At 40.3% G+C, this 16,514-nt stretch overlaps 1 pseudogene across 1 annotated transcript; it reads right to left on the minus strand.

Moving 5' to 3' along the window:
• Window positions 1-321: 321 nt before the first annotated feature.
• Window positions 322-12,285, minus strand: LOC308621302 (small ribosomal subunit protein eS4-like; annotated as a pseudogene). The gene is made up of 3 exons: window positions 11,508-12,285; window positions 10,017-10,067; window positions 322-593 (listed from the first exon to the last, which is right to left on the minus strand). The product of its transcript is annotated as a small ribosomal subunit protein eS4-like (transcript).
• Between the last annotated feature and the right edge of the window lie 4,229 nt (window positions 12,286-16,514).

Consider the following 16,514-nt stretch of genomic DNA (forward strand, 5'->3'; position numbering starts at 1 on the left):
GACGCCCGGAAACATCCGGAGATTTTCTGCAAAGTGTTGTCCCCTCAGACGTTGCTCTAAGGAGAGCGGGGCCTCACGTTTCCAAAGAGCCGGGACACTGGAGGGGTTTTTCTGTAATGCGCCACCGCTTTCTGATGGGCGGACCGGAACGTCACACAACCCCAAGGGCCTCCGTTTTTGTGGGCGGGCAGATGCGTCCACGCGCGCCTTCCACCACGTGGCAAAGTGTCAGTAGAAGTTGGGACTCTGGCGACGCCCAGGGTCTCCGTCTAGCTGCTTTTCTGAAGTTCATTAGTAAACGAAGACTTGGACTATTGACGCTCAAGTCCCCGAAAGAGCGCCTGCCCCTGGGGTGCGCTCCCCCTCCCCCTCCGTCTTCCTCCCTCGGCCTTGTGCCCCACCATTAGTGGCGGCGCTAAGATCCTTGTACCAAGTCCAGGCCAGCACTACGGAGAGCTCTAGTGAAACAGTGTGGGCTTGAGAGGGGCCCCGGGGAACCCCTTGGGCAAGTCTGCAGCCCCCGCCTCCACCTGCATCATTTATTTGCTCTTGAGACCTTGGGTAAGTTACTAGACCTTTCTTTGTGTCCTTCTCTGTATAATGGGGATAAATAACAGTCCTATCTCAGAGGGGGGGGTGTCCTAAGGATTTCACGAGTTATTTCATGTCACACAAAAAGTAGTGTGGGGCTTGCTTTTAGAAGGCATTCCATAAAGCACACCTCAGCACAAACCCAAGATCCTCTCTCTGCTACACTAACACACAGGCAGGATGAGACCCAGTGGACTCAGGATCTGTGGATATGAAATGCTGCAGAGGAGTGGGCGCTCAAAGGTAGGCCAGTGGGCTTAAAAATGCCAGGCCTGCTTTCGCTGAAGCGATTTGAGAAAAATTCCTTTCCACTTCCATAACTCGAAGTGCCAGGTTTGCGGTCTTCCCTGGTGGCGCAGAGGTTAAGAATCCGCCTGCCAATGCAGGGGATACAGGTTCGAGCCCTGGTCCGGGAAAATCCCACAGGCGGCGGAACAGCTAAACCCATGCGCCATAACTACTGAGCCTGCGCTCTAGAGCCCATGCTCCACAACAAGACAATAAGCACACGCACTGCAGTGAAGGGTAGCCCCCGCTCGCAGCAACCAGAGAAAAGCCCATGCGCAGCAGTGAAGACCCAACACAGACACACACACACACAAAAAAGTCCCAGGTTTGTGCCTTTCAGCTCCCTGTTTGTTGTGAAACCCCTCCTTCCCACCCCCTACCCCTGCCTGTCTTAAAAGTTAAGGCAACATTTGCCACTCCCACCTTCCAGAAACCCATTTCCAAGGGCAAAGAATAGCAATGGATAAATTTCTCTTTCTAGATAGCCCAGTGAAAATAATGCGGGCTTAGAAGTAATCTGTCTTCTGACCTCTGCCACTCTACAATGTAGTGGATTCTACACTCTTTGATTCTTAATTTCCTCATCTGTAAAATGGGGATGATAATAATAATGCTTCTTTAAAGGATCTTTGCGAACGTTAAAGGAAATAATCTATTTGAAGCATTTTACACTGGCAACCCAGGAGGATAGAGCCAATAATTCACTAAAAACAAAACACCAACAATAACCCCCCACACACAAAACCTAAGCAAAGAGGAGAAACCCCACAAGACATATTTCCACTACAGACTGATTAGAGCTTATTTTCATTCAGGTTGAGAGCTCAACAGAAGAAAAGTTTCAATCCAGTTTCAGGGAAGGGGTTCAGGATACTCAGATGAGAAGGGACAACTGTGCCTAGTCTGCCACTTTAAAATTCAAGGCAGGTCCCCATAAAGCCGAGGGATATTTTTCTGTAAGCACACCTTAGTTTCTCCAGTATCAATGTAAGAAATCGTCATGTATTAGAGGAGGGCTGCAGATAAAACACAGTCAAACATTATATAACTGCAGAGTTACTACAAATATGCTGAAGTGTACTTTTAAAACAGGGAGAAAACCCAGAACTATTTTTTTCTCATGCTGTCAACTATAGAAGTGAATATTTGTATCGCTTCTCATTTTAATGTCTCTTTCCCCCACATAAATGTATATCTATTTTTTATTTATATATGTGCAAATTTCCACTTTGTGTGAAGGGTTTTTAAATTAATCAAATCATTGAACTTTTAAATTCATGGGTTCTATTCAAAATCAGAGATAACAAAGATTTTTTTCTCTGTTCTTCACATAAAAAACCCCAGCAAAATAGAACTTATCATCTCTAGTTAATTTTGTAAAAGCTATTTAGTTATTCTTTGGGTTGTGCTTTCCATCCTCTTAAAAATATGAACCAATCAATTATATTAGCCATATGGCTTGATCATGACAGCTAATTTCCATTTCATAATGTAATTGTTGTTTAAACACTGACGATTTATTAGTCAAGGTGTTTAGAAAAGTTCTCTCTGGCACTATCTTTTAAAAATGATGATTGAAATAACTATAAAAACTCAGTCATTAGACTATTAGTTTTCATGGTTTTAGATTCTGTGGCTCCTCCACATAAAATATCTCCAAGGAGAATCTTCCATTTGCTCTGTGGTTCTGGAACTCACAACATGGACATCCAGGGCAGCTTTGTTTTCTTTGCCAGACACAGGCTTTGAACAGAGAGAATTTGATGTAATGGGAGGGGTTCACTGGGCTCCTCAGTTATGTTGGACATGAGTGCTGGTTGGAAAGGCTGTGCAGTCACACATTACTGCAAACAAAACATGTCATCCTTCAATGATCTTAATGCTTTGTCCATTAAATGTACTCCTTCACGTAAATGGCATTGTATTTAACTGGTAAACAGATGTTCATCACTATCATCTCAGAATTAGAAAGCTGTGTTTTATGGTTTGCTTTAAGCTCTGGGTTTCTTATCTCCCTGAGTATTTTCCAGAGTCATTTCTGTTTTTTTCCCCTACCCGTCTGAGTTTTGGTTCTATTGTGACTTTATTCTTGGTTTAGGGATCAAATGCTCCCGCCATTGTAATACACATCTTGTGGGCTGCTACAAATATTTGCATATAATACATTAAAGAAAGATGTAGAAGATAACAGTAAAACATGCCGTATTTAAGGTAATCTGGCTTTAATACAGTCTGACTTTGAGGGTATGGTTTTAATGACCTGTTCTATATATTGCTTAGTTGAAAATATAAGAAACTCACCTTGTCAGCCTGTCTCCTAGAACAGCGGTCCCCAACCTTTTTGGTACCAGGGACTGGTTTCGTGGAAGACAATTTTTCCACGGACGAGGGACAGGGTGTTGGATCAAGCTGTAATGCCAGCGATGGGGGGGATGGTTCAGGCGGTAATGCGAGTGATGGGGAGCGATGGGGAAAGGCAGATGAAGCTTCTCTCGCTTGCCCACCGCTCACCTCCTGCTGTGCGGCCCAGTTTCTAACAGGCCGCAGACCGATGCTGGGGGTTGGGGACCCCTGTCCTAGAAGATGGGATTTAAATGCCAGATGGATAGCTGGTCTATTAATAGGCAAAAAGATTTGACTGTAAGTCAGCTGAGGAAATGTGAAACATTTTTGTAAGCTACCCTACTCTCAACTAGAAATTTTAAAAACTTACATTAAGGTCATATATTTCCTTATAGTTATTTAACATCTATTCTTTTTTTTAATCATCTATTCTTGATTATATTTTCTGATAGACATCCCATTCAGGTGTGCCTCATTGAAAGTATTTGTTAAGAGCTTGAGTAGGTTTTGCAGCTCTTAGCTCTTAAGAAGAGGTGTTTATCTTGAGGGCCTTCCTTCATCATTGCCTGATTATTGGACCACAGGTGGGTGGATGGGCTTAGCATTAGACCTCTGCTCTCAGAATGATGAACTTGCTACCACTTTATCAAGAGAACTAAGACCCCTTCCCCAAGGGTCTGCTGTATGTGGTACAAAAATAATAAGTAATACAATAATTAAGCTGAGAGTGGCTAACAGTGCCTTGTAATAGTAGCTGCTCAGTCATTATTGAGCATGGGTAGATATCATAGACCTTTCATTTGTTCATGCTATTATTATTTCTTTAATAAACATCATTGAAATATAACATCCATAAAGAAAGTGTATTTATCTGTCCTTCTGTTGTTTGACATTTAGGTTATATCCAGTTTTTGGCTATTTTGAATAATGCTGCTATGAACATTCTTGTATATGTTTCTTGGTGCACATATCTGTGCTTTTCTGGTGAGTATGATACCTAGGATTGGAATTGCTGGGTTATCTTAGGGTTATCATATATTATTATTGATTTCACTTCCTGGTAAGGATTATATCATAATCTTCCAGTGGCATCCCATCTAACTCAGGATGAAAGTTAATGGCCTTACAATTACTTACAGAGCCCTAAACAATTTGGTCCTGACACTAGTCTCTTTCTTGCTGCCTCTACTGCAGCTAAGGTTACCTCCATGCTGTTCCTAGAACATACTAGGCCTGCCTCCCAGTTAGGGCCTTTGCCACTTCTCTTTGCCTGGTAGCTCTTCCTCCAAATATTTTCAAGCTTCCTCCCTTACCCCCCTCACTTGACTCAAATGTCACCTTCTCAGTAAGGCCTTCCCTGACCAGTCAGTTAAAGCTGTAACCCCTCCTTATTACTCTATTACACTCCCTATTATTCTTCTTTGCTTTCTGCTTTTCCATAGCATTGATTTGTTTTTGGTTTCTTCCCACTAGAAAGTAAACTCTACGAAGGCAGGAGTTTTTGTCCATGTGGTTTTTCCTCTTCACTGCTGTATCTGCTGCTATATCAACAGCATGCTAGTTCTAGAAGAGTGCCTGACAAATAAATAGATGCTCAATAAATAGCTATTGAACTAATAAATCAATGGATGAGAAAAGGAGGCCACGATGGCCTCAAGCTGCTGTAAAAGAGGCAGAAAATCTGGTTGTTGGTTCCTGCGGTGCCTGTAATTAACTCTGTGACCTTGGGCAAGTCACTGCCAGCTCCCTTGTTTGTCAAATGGGGATAATAAACCCTGCTTCTATCCAGGACTGTTAAGTGGATCGAGAAAATGTGGGTGAAAGTGCTTTCTGAAGTTTAAAGTCTTTATCCAAGTAGATATTTCCAATTGGCACACAAGAGGCTCCAAGAAAAATGAGTTAAGATGATAAAACAAATAAGGATTGTATACTGAGAGCATAGCTTTCTTTTCCCTCTTGTGTCTTATGAAGGTTAGTGTATGTCATAGTTCAACTGCCTCTTACTAATTGATGTGTTTTTCTTCTGAGTAGAGACTGGAGTTTGAGGCGTCCTGTAGGCATCTGAGTCTGAAACCTCCACTCATGGGTAGGGCTAGGAATTCTAAAGAAAATCCAGGTTTAGCTTGAATGATGAGAGCAGTAATAAGTCTGTTCATTTATTGAGTGCTCAGTATGCCAGGCAAATGGTGTTTTGCATCTATTAGCTCATTAATCATCATAACGTCCCTTTGAGGTACTGCTACTACTCTCCATTTTACACGTAGGGAAAATGAGGCAGAAAAACATAAAGTAACTTCACCAAGCTTGACAGGCCAGGATTTGAACCCAAATAGTCAGGTTCAGGGCTGTAGTAAATATCTCTCTGCTCTGCTGCCCAAGTTCTAGTAGCCTTCTGGGTGTCCCTGCTATATTGTAGGATGGCACAAGCTAAGTCCATGACAGGGGAACTCTCCTTCTTGACAAGCTTACACAAGAGGCCAGGACAGAGTGGGTGCTCTCTGAAGCTGCTGGTGAGAACACTGCTGTATACTGTGTAATTATTTGAATTAGAAAGACAGCCATGTACGAAATTGAAAATAAAAACCATCTGAAACATAGTAATACTTTTCAATGCTATTTGTCAGTGGATTAAGTAATTTGATTGGCAGAAAAAAATTATCATCAAAAATGGTAAGTGCAATGGACTGAAACACACCAAATATGTTTAAATACGTGAGTTCATCCTAATAATACAGAAAAAGTCGCAAACTAATTGGTTATCATTGAAGAATGCTAGAGAATTCATTGTTTAAAAAATTGGTAAATAAAGGGAAATAAGAATTTATTCTGTTTTTTTTATATTAATTGTACCACGGGGTAACCAATAGTAGATAAAAAAGTTTCTTTTTATGGAAATATCTCAACACATAAATGAAGACAGAATAGAATTGGAATATCACCATTTTGCATCCCAAAATGAATGAACGATCTAGGCATTGAGCCTCAACAGTGTTGACATAAGAAAGAGAGACAGACATTATGTACCTCCTGATGGAAGAACACAATTCAAATATGAGGTACTTTTGCTAAAAAAAAAATTTGAACTGGAATATGATTAAGCTCCTAGATCCAAAGAATTATTTACAGTAAATACAGTGGACAGAGGAATATGTTAAATAATGAAATGCATCAGCAAAGTCCAGTCTGTGGGAAATTTTAGAAGACAATCCAATTTATTTAACAAAAACATTGCAGAGAATAAAAGAAAAGGAGGGTGAACCTTTGAATTAAAAGATACTCAAAAGACATATTAGCTGATTGTAACATATATACTTATTTGGATCCTGGTTTAAACAGACAAACTGAACAAAATAATTTGTGACATTGTTCAGACAATTAGAAATTTCCACATTGGCTGAATATTTAATGATATTAAAGTACTACCGTTTTAAAAATAAATGTAATAGCATTGTACTTAGGTTTAAAAAGAGTCCTTATGTTTGAGAGATACATACTGAAATACTTACGGATGAAGTGATATGATGTCTGAGATTTGCTTCAAAATAATATGGGAGGAGGGGATAGATGTGTATGGAGATGAAAACAGATTGGCCATGAGCTGATAATTATTGAACTGAGTGATGGGTACATCTAATGCTTTAGTCAATGTATGAAATTCTGCATAATAATAGAATGTTCCAAAATACTGGCAGAAACTGAAAAATATATTGTGTTTATTTGACTCTCCTTGTGGCTAAAATGAAAAGGCTTGACAATACCCAGATTGGTGAAGATATGAAGCAATTGGAAATGAAATTTTATGCGTTGCTGGTGGGATGTAAAATCATATAACCACTTTGGAAAACTGTTTGGCAGTTCTGTATAAAGTTAAACATGTACCTACCCTATGAACCAGCTATCTCATTTCTAGATATTTACCTAAAAGAAATGAAAACATATGTTCATAAACAGATTTAAACAAGAATGTTTGTAGCAGCTTTATTCACAATAGCCAGAAATTAGAAATAACCCAAATATCTATTAATAGGAGAATGGGTAAACAATGTGTGGTATATTTATACAATGGAATACTATTCAGCAATATGTAGGAAAAGACTACTGATAGAAGCAGTAATATGGCTGAATCACACAGACATGATGCTAAAAGACATGAGTAAAAGGAGCCAGACACAGAAGAATCTATAGCGCATTTTTTTCTTTTATATGAAGTAGTGATAGAAATCAGAAAAGTGGTTGCCTCTGGGAAGGGGCTTTGACTGAGAAAGGCAGGAGAGATCTTTATTGGTGTGGTAGTTACAGGGGTGTATATGTTTGTCAAAATTCATTGACCTGTGTACTTATTATCTGTACATTTCACTGTGTGTAAATTATACTTCCATTTAAAAATATTAAACAAAAATGAGATCACTAAGTGGTTCAGGCAACCCCTTGTCTGGTATGAGGCATAGAGGCAAAGCTGTCTATTGTTCTAGCACAGCTGCTACAGCTTCAGCCTGGTTCAGGCTCAAAGTTTTCTTTCTCAGAGTAATTGGTCAAGTTGGCCCCAAAGAAACAGTCATTTAACAGTTTGGTTAAGTTCTAGCTGAAGGTCAAAGGCAAGCGAGTTTTAGGTATCTCTCTGATCAGCAGAAACCAGACAATGTGAGGCACAAACATTAGAGGTCTGGAGTTGGGAGCCGGAGGCTGGGCATTCAGTTCAGCCGTGCTAGTATCTGGCTAGTGTTTGTCTTACCATGGACAAGGCACATCACTTTTCTGGATCTCAGTTTCTTTCTTCCCCAAATGAAGGAACTGTGTAGAACCGTCCTTGGGGCACCTGTCAGATCTAACATTCTGAGACTCTGTAGAGCTTTATCTTTCCTACAGAGCCTTGCCTGGAATAGTCTAGAAATTCCCAGACTGAACTCAACTTTTTCTCTAAATCTTTTCCTCTTCTGGCATTCTTTTTCTCAGCTTCTCAGTACCACTATTGTGCATTCATTCCTTCTGCAGATGTTTATTGAGCCCATGGTGGGTTCCAGTGACTGCTCAGTGAAAAAAGAGGCAAAATCTCTGCCCTGAAGAACCTCATATAGACTAGTGGGGGGAAATAGATGGTAATAGAATTGTATAATGTGTTATAAGAGCTATAGAGAAAGACGTAGCCGGGAAGGAGGATAGGGAATGTTGGTAAGGATGATGTAGTTTTAATAGGGTGGCTAAGAAATACCTCACTTGGGAAGTGACACTAAGTAGATACCTGGAAACTGTCCCTAATCCACCCCTTTTGGACACACCCCCACCATGCCCAACCATCATTGGAGCCTTCCAATTTCACCATATAATGATATTTCTCAACTTAATTTCTTCCCCTAACTACTAACACTCAGGTTCAAGCCCTTATCATCTCCTCTCTGGATTACTACCGTAGTCTCCTAACTACTCCCTGCCTCCTGTCTTGTTTCCTGAAATAAATTTTCTACAAAGCCATGCCAGAGTTATCTGAAAGGCATATCTGACCATGTCATTCTCCTGCTTAAGACCCAACAATGGCTCCCTCTTGCCAGCCAGGTAAAGCCCAGATGCCCTTATGAGGCATTTAAGCCTTTTGTGGTCTGGCTCCTAGTGTCCTCTCCAGCCCCATCTCTCACCCATGCTGGCCTTGACAGCTCTGTCCCAAAGTAGAATTTCCCCCTCTATACACAACACAACACAACACAACACCAGAGTGCTGATGTCTCTTTTTACATGCCAGTGTAAGTCCTATTTTTATTTTAAGATCCATTTTATTTATTTTATTTTATATTTTGGCTGTGCCTCACAGCTTGCAGGATCTTAGTTCCTCAACCAGGGATCGAACCCGGGACCACGGCTATGAAAGCGCTGAGTCCTAACCACTGGACTGCCAGGAAATTCCCTTAAGATCCATTTTAGTAATCACTTCCTCCAGATGGTTTCCAAATTCTGCATCTTAGCCCACGCTGACTGCGTGCCCCTCCTCTGTGGTCCCATGACACCTTGTACACATCTTTTTTAAAATCACTTTACTTGCCACATTGTTCTAAAATGATCTGGAATGGCTCTGTTTCCCCTACTAGATTATGAACTTCCTGAGCATAGGACCATGTCTTATTCATTTCTGTAATCTTGGCTGCAACCAAAGATAAATCAATGACTTCATTTGGGTTCTGATTCTCCCAATCCCTCCCCTTCACTGATTGCAGTAAGCCAGCCATGATGATTTATGATTTGTGACTGAAAGAGAGAGATGGGAAATAGTCCCATTTCAAGGCTGATTTCAACTCAAGTTAATTACCAGAGAGTTACAGATTCTTAGACTTAGGAGAGCAATTCCAGGTAATCTAGTTCCACTACCCACCTGGCACTTGGAGGCCCTTCAACATTTCTACAAGTTGTCGGGTTATGGAGTCCTTCAAGTGTGGTGTAATGGTGCTAGGAGTATGAGGAAACCTCAGTTCACTGGAGGCTTCCTCTTTCTACCCTCCTCTTTCAGGATGTTGTGTGAGAAAATAATGAAGTAAGAAGTCATTCGTATTATTCGTATTAGAACACACGTCTCTACGTACATGTACACACACATACACAGGATATGTTTAAATCTGTAGATTGCCTAAGATGATGAACAGAAGGCTATTACCTAAAATGTTAAACATAAGTTAGGGACTGAGATAGTACTCAGAGAGAAGATTATTTGTAATTTGAAGTTAAAACCATCTGTCAAATCAAGAGGCTCAGAGTCAAAAGCATATGGGTAGGTAGACTCCATAGATGGACGGCAGGGGACAAGAACCCACCTGGGCAAGGGACTGCCAGCTGGAACCGGCACTCTGGGCACCAGTGTAGCTCTACAAGAAGAGGGACTGAGCTTGAAGCAGAAGCTTCAGGTACCACTTTGTCTCAGAGTTTTGTGAGGTACACCTTACTAACTTATGCATATCCGAGTTGAACTCAATGTGCTTGAGCTGCTTAAGCTTGCATTTTACATGAGTGAAGAGGTTCTCTCTCCTTATCTTTTTTTTTTTTTTTTTTTTTTTTGCTTGCTGGTCTTGTAGGAAATAGAGATTTATCTGTGGGTGGGCAGGATAACAAACTCAAATAATTATTTAAATTCTGTCTTTGCCACTTGTTCTTAATTCTAAGTAGTTTGGGGGTAAAAGCTATTACAAAGGAAGGTATTAAAGTGTTTAAAAGTGGAAAACTTACTTTGTCCAGAAGTCATTCAGTCCATCCTGGTATAGCCTCTTTGGTGGCTACTCCCTTGGTTGAGTTGAAGTCTGTCTTGCTATGGCTTCCACTCATTGATCCTAGTTCTAACCCAGGACCACATGGAACAAATCCAAATGATCTGTCACATTATGGTCCCTGAATATCCTGAGGCAGTTTGCTTGTGAGATCAGAAGTCACCGAACTCATGAACATTGTGTGCTTAGTACAGTGCTGGCTCACGATAGCGCCTCATAACTAGTAGCCGTTATTATTTGTTGTACTATCACACTGCCTGTGAACCATTTCTTCTTCATAAGCCAAGCCCTTTTAGGAAAGTCATTCACTGATGTCACAGAATTAACCAAAACAGAGGTCCCCACTTAATTACATCAATAATTTTACTATAAATTTCAGACACCAGGGTGCTGGGCAACTGGAGATGTCCTTCTTCTACCCTCCACTGCCTGCACCTTACCTTCATTAAGCAGCAAATCATCCTTGAAGACTTGGCTCAAGTTACTTCCTCTTTGAATCTCTTTCCCCCACTCCAAGGAGAACTGACCACTCCATTTCTTCCCTTGATTTGAGACTGAATACTGTCTGTATTTCTTTTTATTTATTTATATTTTTCTTGTGGTACGCGGGCCTCTCACTGTTGTGGCCTCTCCCGTTGTGGAGCACAGGCTCCGGATGCGCAGGCTCAAGGGCCATGGCTCACGGGCCTAGCCGCTCCGCGACATGTGGGATCTTCCCGGACTGGGGCACGAACCCGTGTCTCCTGCATCGGCAGGCGGACTCTCAACCACTGCGCCACCAGGGAAGCCCCTGTATTTCTTTTTTATTCCCCTCATTGCCCCCCACTATCTAGAATACTGAACTACTCTTGGAATCTGTGGTGTCAAGCAGAATGCCTGGAACACAGTGTGTGATAAATATTTATTAAAGGAATGATAACATTTGGAGGTATCTGGTTATACAATATTTGTTCACTCAATATTCATGCCATATTATCTTTACTTAAGTAAAAAGACTTTTCCAATCATGTCACTTAGAGATCATTTCACCCACTGCTCACTCACCCACCCACTGGGCTACCAGTCTCTTGCGTCTCTCTTCAGACTGATGAGGTGGATATCTTTTCCTTGGGGAAGAGAAATCCGTATTTTGTTGCCTTTGCCAATAACAAAAATGTTGGAGAGCCAGGTGGCAAAGTTGTTGCCATTGGCATCTTCCACAGGAACCACATCAAAAGAACCAATGTGTCTCTCTCTGTTGGTGATCATACCAGTTCTTCCCAGGTTAGCACCTCTGGTCACCAGACACAGGGTACCAGTGTCATACTTGAAGAAGTTGGTGGTTTGCTACTTTCCAAACCAATCTGAATAGTGTTGTTCAATTTGATGAGGGAATCAGGGTGGCAGATTGTGCAAGCATTATGAGTAACCAGATGAGGGATTCCTTTTGTGCCCACAGAGATCTTTCTCACTTTGCACAACTTGTACTTGGCCTTCTTAAGTGTAATACGATGAACAGCTAAGCCACCCTTGGTGTCACAGATCAGATGGAAATTCTCTCAGTCTAGTCAATGCTGATGACGTTCATAAATTCAGCAGAGTAGGTTATATCATTCTGGACCTTGCCATCAATCTTAATGAACTGCTGCATGCGGATCTTTACTTCATCTCCTGTTAGGGCATACTTAAACCTGTTCCTTAGGAAAATGATGAGAAGGAGACATTTTCTCAGCTTGTGGAGACCTGTAGATGGACAAGGAGCAAACACACTGACCAGTTTATCCACCATCCAATGCTTTGGAGCTGCTACACTCTTCAGATGCTTCTTGGGACCAAGGTCCATGGCATGAAAAGAGGACCACCTTCTTCCAGTGCACTGATAAAATAGCTAAGGTATAACATTTTTAGAGCTGGATGGAAATTTTAAAGATTTCTCCATGCCTCATTCCTCCATTTCAGTGGTTCTCAACCTTGACTTCATATTGGAAAGTACTGGCGAGTTTTAAAAACTCCTGAGGACTGAGTCCTACCCACAAAGATTCTCATGTAATTAAAGAATTACATGTGTGTAATTACCCAGAAACCTGACAGCTTAAAACGGCAACTGATTTATCATGTCTGTGATTCTGAGGAGCAGGGCAGGGCTCAGCTGGGGAATTCCTCAGTTCCAAGCGACATTGCTTGAGGTCACTCAGAGGTAATCAGCTGGAGGTTAGGCTGCTCTGGAGGATCAAAGACAGACTCACTCACATGTCTGGCTCCTGCAGGGATTCTTGGACGGTCAGGATCAGCCAGGTCTGTCAACCAGAGCACCTACATGTGGCCTCTCCTGTGAGGGTCTCAAGGCATTAGGGCTAGGACAGCCTCCTCCCCTCCTCCTTCTTATTCCTCTGCCTTTCCCTATTCTTTTCTTTTTTAATATATGACATCATTTGCCATTTTCTTGTTTTTTTGTGTGGTAAAATATACATAACAAAAAAAAATTGGAAAAAAATATACATAACATAAAATTTACCTTTTTAACCATTTTAAAGTTTCATTATGTACATTCACAATTTAGTACAATCATCTGTCTATTCCCAAAACTTTTTCATTGCCTCAAACAGAAACCCTGCACCTACTAAGCAATAACTCCCCATTCCCCATTCCTCTTTCCCCTCAACCCCTCTACTTTCTGCCTCTATGAATTTACCTATTCTAGGAACATCATATAAGTGGAATCATACAATATTCATTCTTTGTGTTTGGCTTAGCTCACTTAACATAATGTCTTCAAGGTTCATCCGTGTTGTAGTATGTGTCAGAACCTCATTTCTTTTTATGGATGATTACTATTCCATTGTATACATGCCACATTTTGTATATCCGTTCATCTGTTGATCGTCATTCAGGTGGTTTCCACCTTTTGGCTATTGTGAATAATGCGGCTGTAAACATGACTGTACAAATATCTGTTCAAGTCCCTGCTTTCAATTCCTTTGTGTATATACCTAGGAGTGGAATTGCTGGACCATTTGGTAATTCTATGTTTAGCTTTTTAAAGAGCCATCAAACTGTTCTCCATAGTGGCTACACCAATTTTACGTTCCTATAAGCAGTGCATGAATGTCCCAATTTCTACACATCTTCACCAACATATTTTATTTTCTGCTTTTAAAAATAGTAATTATCCTAATGGGTGTGAAGTGGTACTTCATTGTGGTCTTGATGTACATTTTCCTAATGACTAGTGATGTTGAACATTTTTTTATATGCTTATTGGCCATTTGTATATCTTCTTTGGAGAAATGTTTATTCAAGTCTTTTGCCCACTTTTAAATTGTTATTTTGTTTTTGTTTTTAAGTTGTATATTTGGACTCCTTACATGCCAGCTTATGGTGTTCAGAAAGTGGATTCTAAGAGACCCAAGTGGAAGCTGCAAGACTTCCTATGACTTAGCTTTAGAAGTCCTAGGACCTCACTTCTGCTGTATTTTATAGGTCACACAGGCCATCAAAGTCAGCCCAGATTCCAGGGGAGGGCTAGCAAAAAATGTGTGGCCATCTTTAATCCAACAGGGTACAATATTAAAATTAACTAAAACAATTCAATTGTTTGAATAGCAATAACAATAATAATGAATGCTGCTACAACTTTGGATTAATATGGCTTCTTTTCTCCTAAGGTCTTGAAGTGCTTTCACCCATAGAAACCTTCACCATGGGATTTTTACACATTTTAGAGATCTTTAATTATGATGTAGAGCAGAGTTACTTGATTTTTAAAATCACTTAGCTGATTCAATTTTATAATGATGGGATGAGGCAGGAGACTTGGGTTTCAGTTTTGGCCCTGTCATTAACTGGCTAACCGACCTCTCTTGGGGGATGAGCTAAATGTCCTCTAACTTCTTTTCTAGCTTGGATACAATATTGTTTTTAAGAAGGAAGATGAATTGATCAAGAATTAGGATGTAGAAAATGTCTAAGTACAGGGCAATTTGTTGCCTAGAAATATTCCCATGTGTCATTTATTCACTATGACAGAGAAGTAACTTCAGCTTAATGACAATGATTATAATAAGATTTAAAAATAGTATCAGCAAACTTACATACACAGTTATGATAGAAGCTGAAGGGGGCTGAAGAAATGTCTTAGAGCCTTGAGGCAGAAGGGCAAGAAGATAAAACATAGTTCACAGGTCAGCCAGGTGCAAAGGAACAAGGACTATGGCTTACTAGATCAAAGTCTTTGTCTAAGAGTGGTATATAGCAAGAAGACCTGCAAACAATGGCGAAATCCGTAAGACAAAATATGCAGCAATAGGGTAGTGTTGGGGTCAGAAGAAAAGGCACCGAGCATTTGTAGTGTGTGTCTTTTATATGCCAAGTGCAGGGCTGGTTGTTTTATATTGAACTCATTTAAAAAAATTTTTTTATTGAAGTATAGTTGATTTACAGTGTGGTGTTTAGTTTCTACTGTACAGCAAAGTGACTCAGTTATATATATATATATATATATATATATATATATATATATATATATATATATATATACACACACACACACATACATATATATTTTTTTTCATACTCTTTTCCATTATGGTTTATCACAGTATACTGAATATAGTTCTCTATGCTATACAGTAGGATCTTGTTGTTTATCCATTCTGTATATAATAGTTTACATCTGCTAATCCCCAATTCCCAATCCTTCCCTTCCACATTCCCCCCTCTTTCGCAACCACAGTCTGTTCTCTATGTCTGTGAGTCTGTTACTGTTTTATAGATAGGTTCATTTGTGTCACATTTTAGATTCCACATATAAGTGATATAATTTGGTTTGTCTTTCTCTTTCTGACTTATTTCGCTTAGTATGATAATCTCTAGATCCATCATGTTGCTGCAAATGGCATTATTTCATTCTTTTTAATGGCTGTATACTGTACTCATTTGATTTTCACAGGCAACTGCAAGAGTAAGCATTACTTTCCCCTACTTCCTGTTTTACAAATGAGGAAACTGATGCTCAGCATTCTGCACATGGTCCCACAGCTAAAGGCCTTGGAGATGCCAAAGGTCATGTTTTTCCTGCATCAGGCTGCCTGCAATAAACCAAGACACCATATTTACAGGAAAACACTGTTTGGAAAAAATTCTTATTAGTAGACGCAGTCTTCCCAACCTTAGAATGTAATCACTATCAGTTTTATAGCTCCTCTTTGAAAGTGAAGAGAATATATCCTCTCAAGCTTGATTTGGAGGATCACTCGCTAGCTGTTTCTGATTACTTGCAAAATTCTCCACTATCATCTGATTACTTCATGTAGAGAAAAATGATCCTTAATAGAAGAGATAATTTTAGTAATTTAAGTAAGTTAGTTATTTAAAAATTATGAAATTTATGGGTGGATCTCAAGGACATTTGTACTGAGTCTTGAGCAGATGAGTTTCCTGTTCTTCCCCTATGCGGAGAGAACCCCTTCTTTGTATTTGTGCAGGATCTCAGGCCCATAGGTTTTCATAGCTCTCCCCTAGGGCAAGGGGCTTTTATTTCTACCCTTTTCCCAGAAGCGGTGGATCTTTGCCTGGGTCACTGCATGGGAGGCTTTGCTACTCTCTTTCTGCCCCTCATATAAAGCAAAGGCTTTCTGCTTCTCAAAGCCTTTGCTTTATATGAGAGAAGGTTGTGGGGAAGTGGGCTGTGATCAGTGAGAGACGATCATTACCTGCAATACCTGAGCCCCCAAAGGGGACTCTCTCCTTCCTCCTGCTCTTCCCCCAATCTTTCTTGTGATCACCTGGTGGATAAGAGCTTGGGAATAAGTGCATTGTTCCTTGAAGAAGTCTGGGGTTCCCATTTATTCTAAACTGATACACCAGCCCACATTTGGCCTTTAAGAATTTGTTAAAAGTTTAGCTGTTTTCTTCTTACCTACCTTAATGGTGGCCAATCCTTCCTTCCATGCTGTGCCAAAAGTAAATTTTATATGTTCTCCTTTTTCCTTGGAGGGCTTTTTAACTCGTTGGAATTTAGTTAATTTAGTTGCCTTGTGTACTCAGGTCTCTAATGGATTCAAAATATTATGA

This window comes from Mesoplodon bidens (assembly GCF_964165515.1).
Source record: "Mesoplodon bidens genome assembly, chromosome: 8".
In the NCBI taxonomy this organism is placed as follows: Eukaryota; Metazoa; Chordata; class Mammalia; order Artiodactyla; family Ziphiidae; genus Mesoplodon; species Mesoplodon bidens.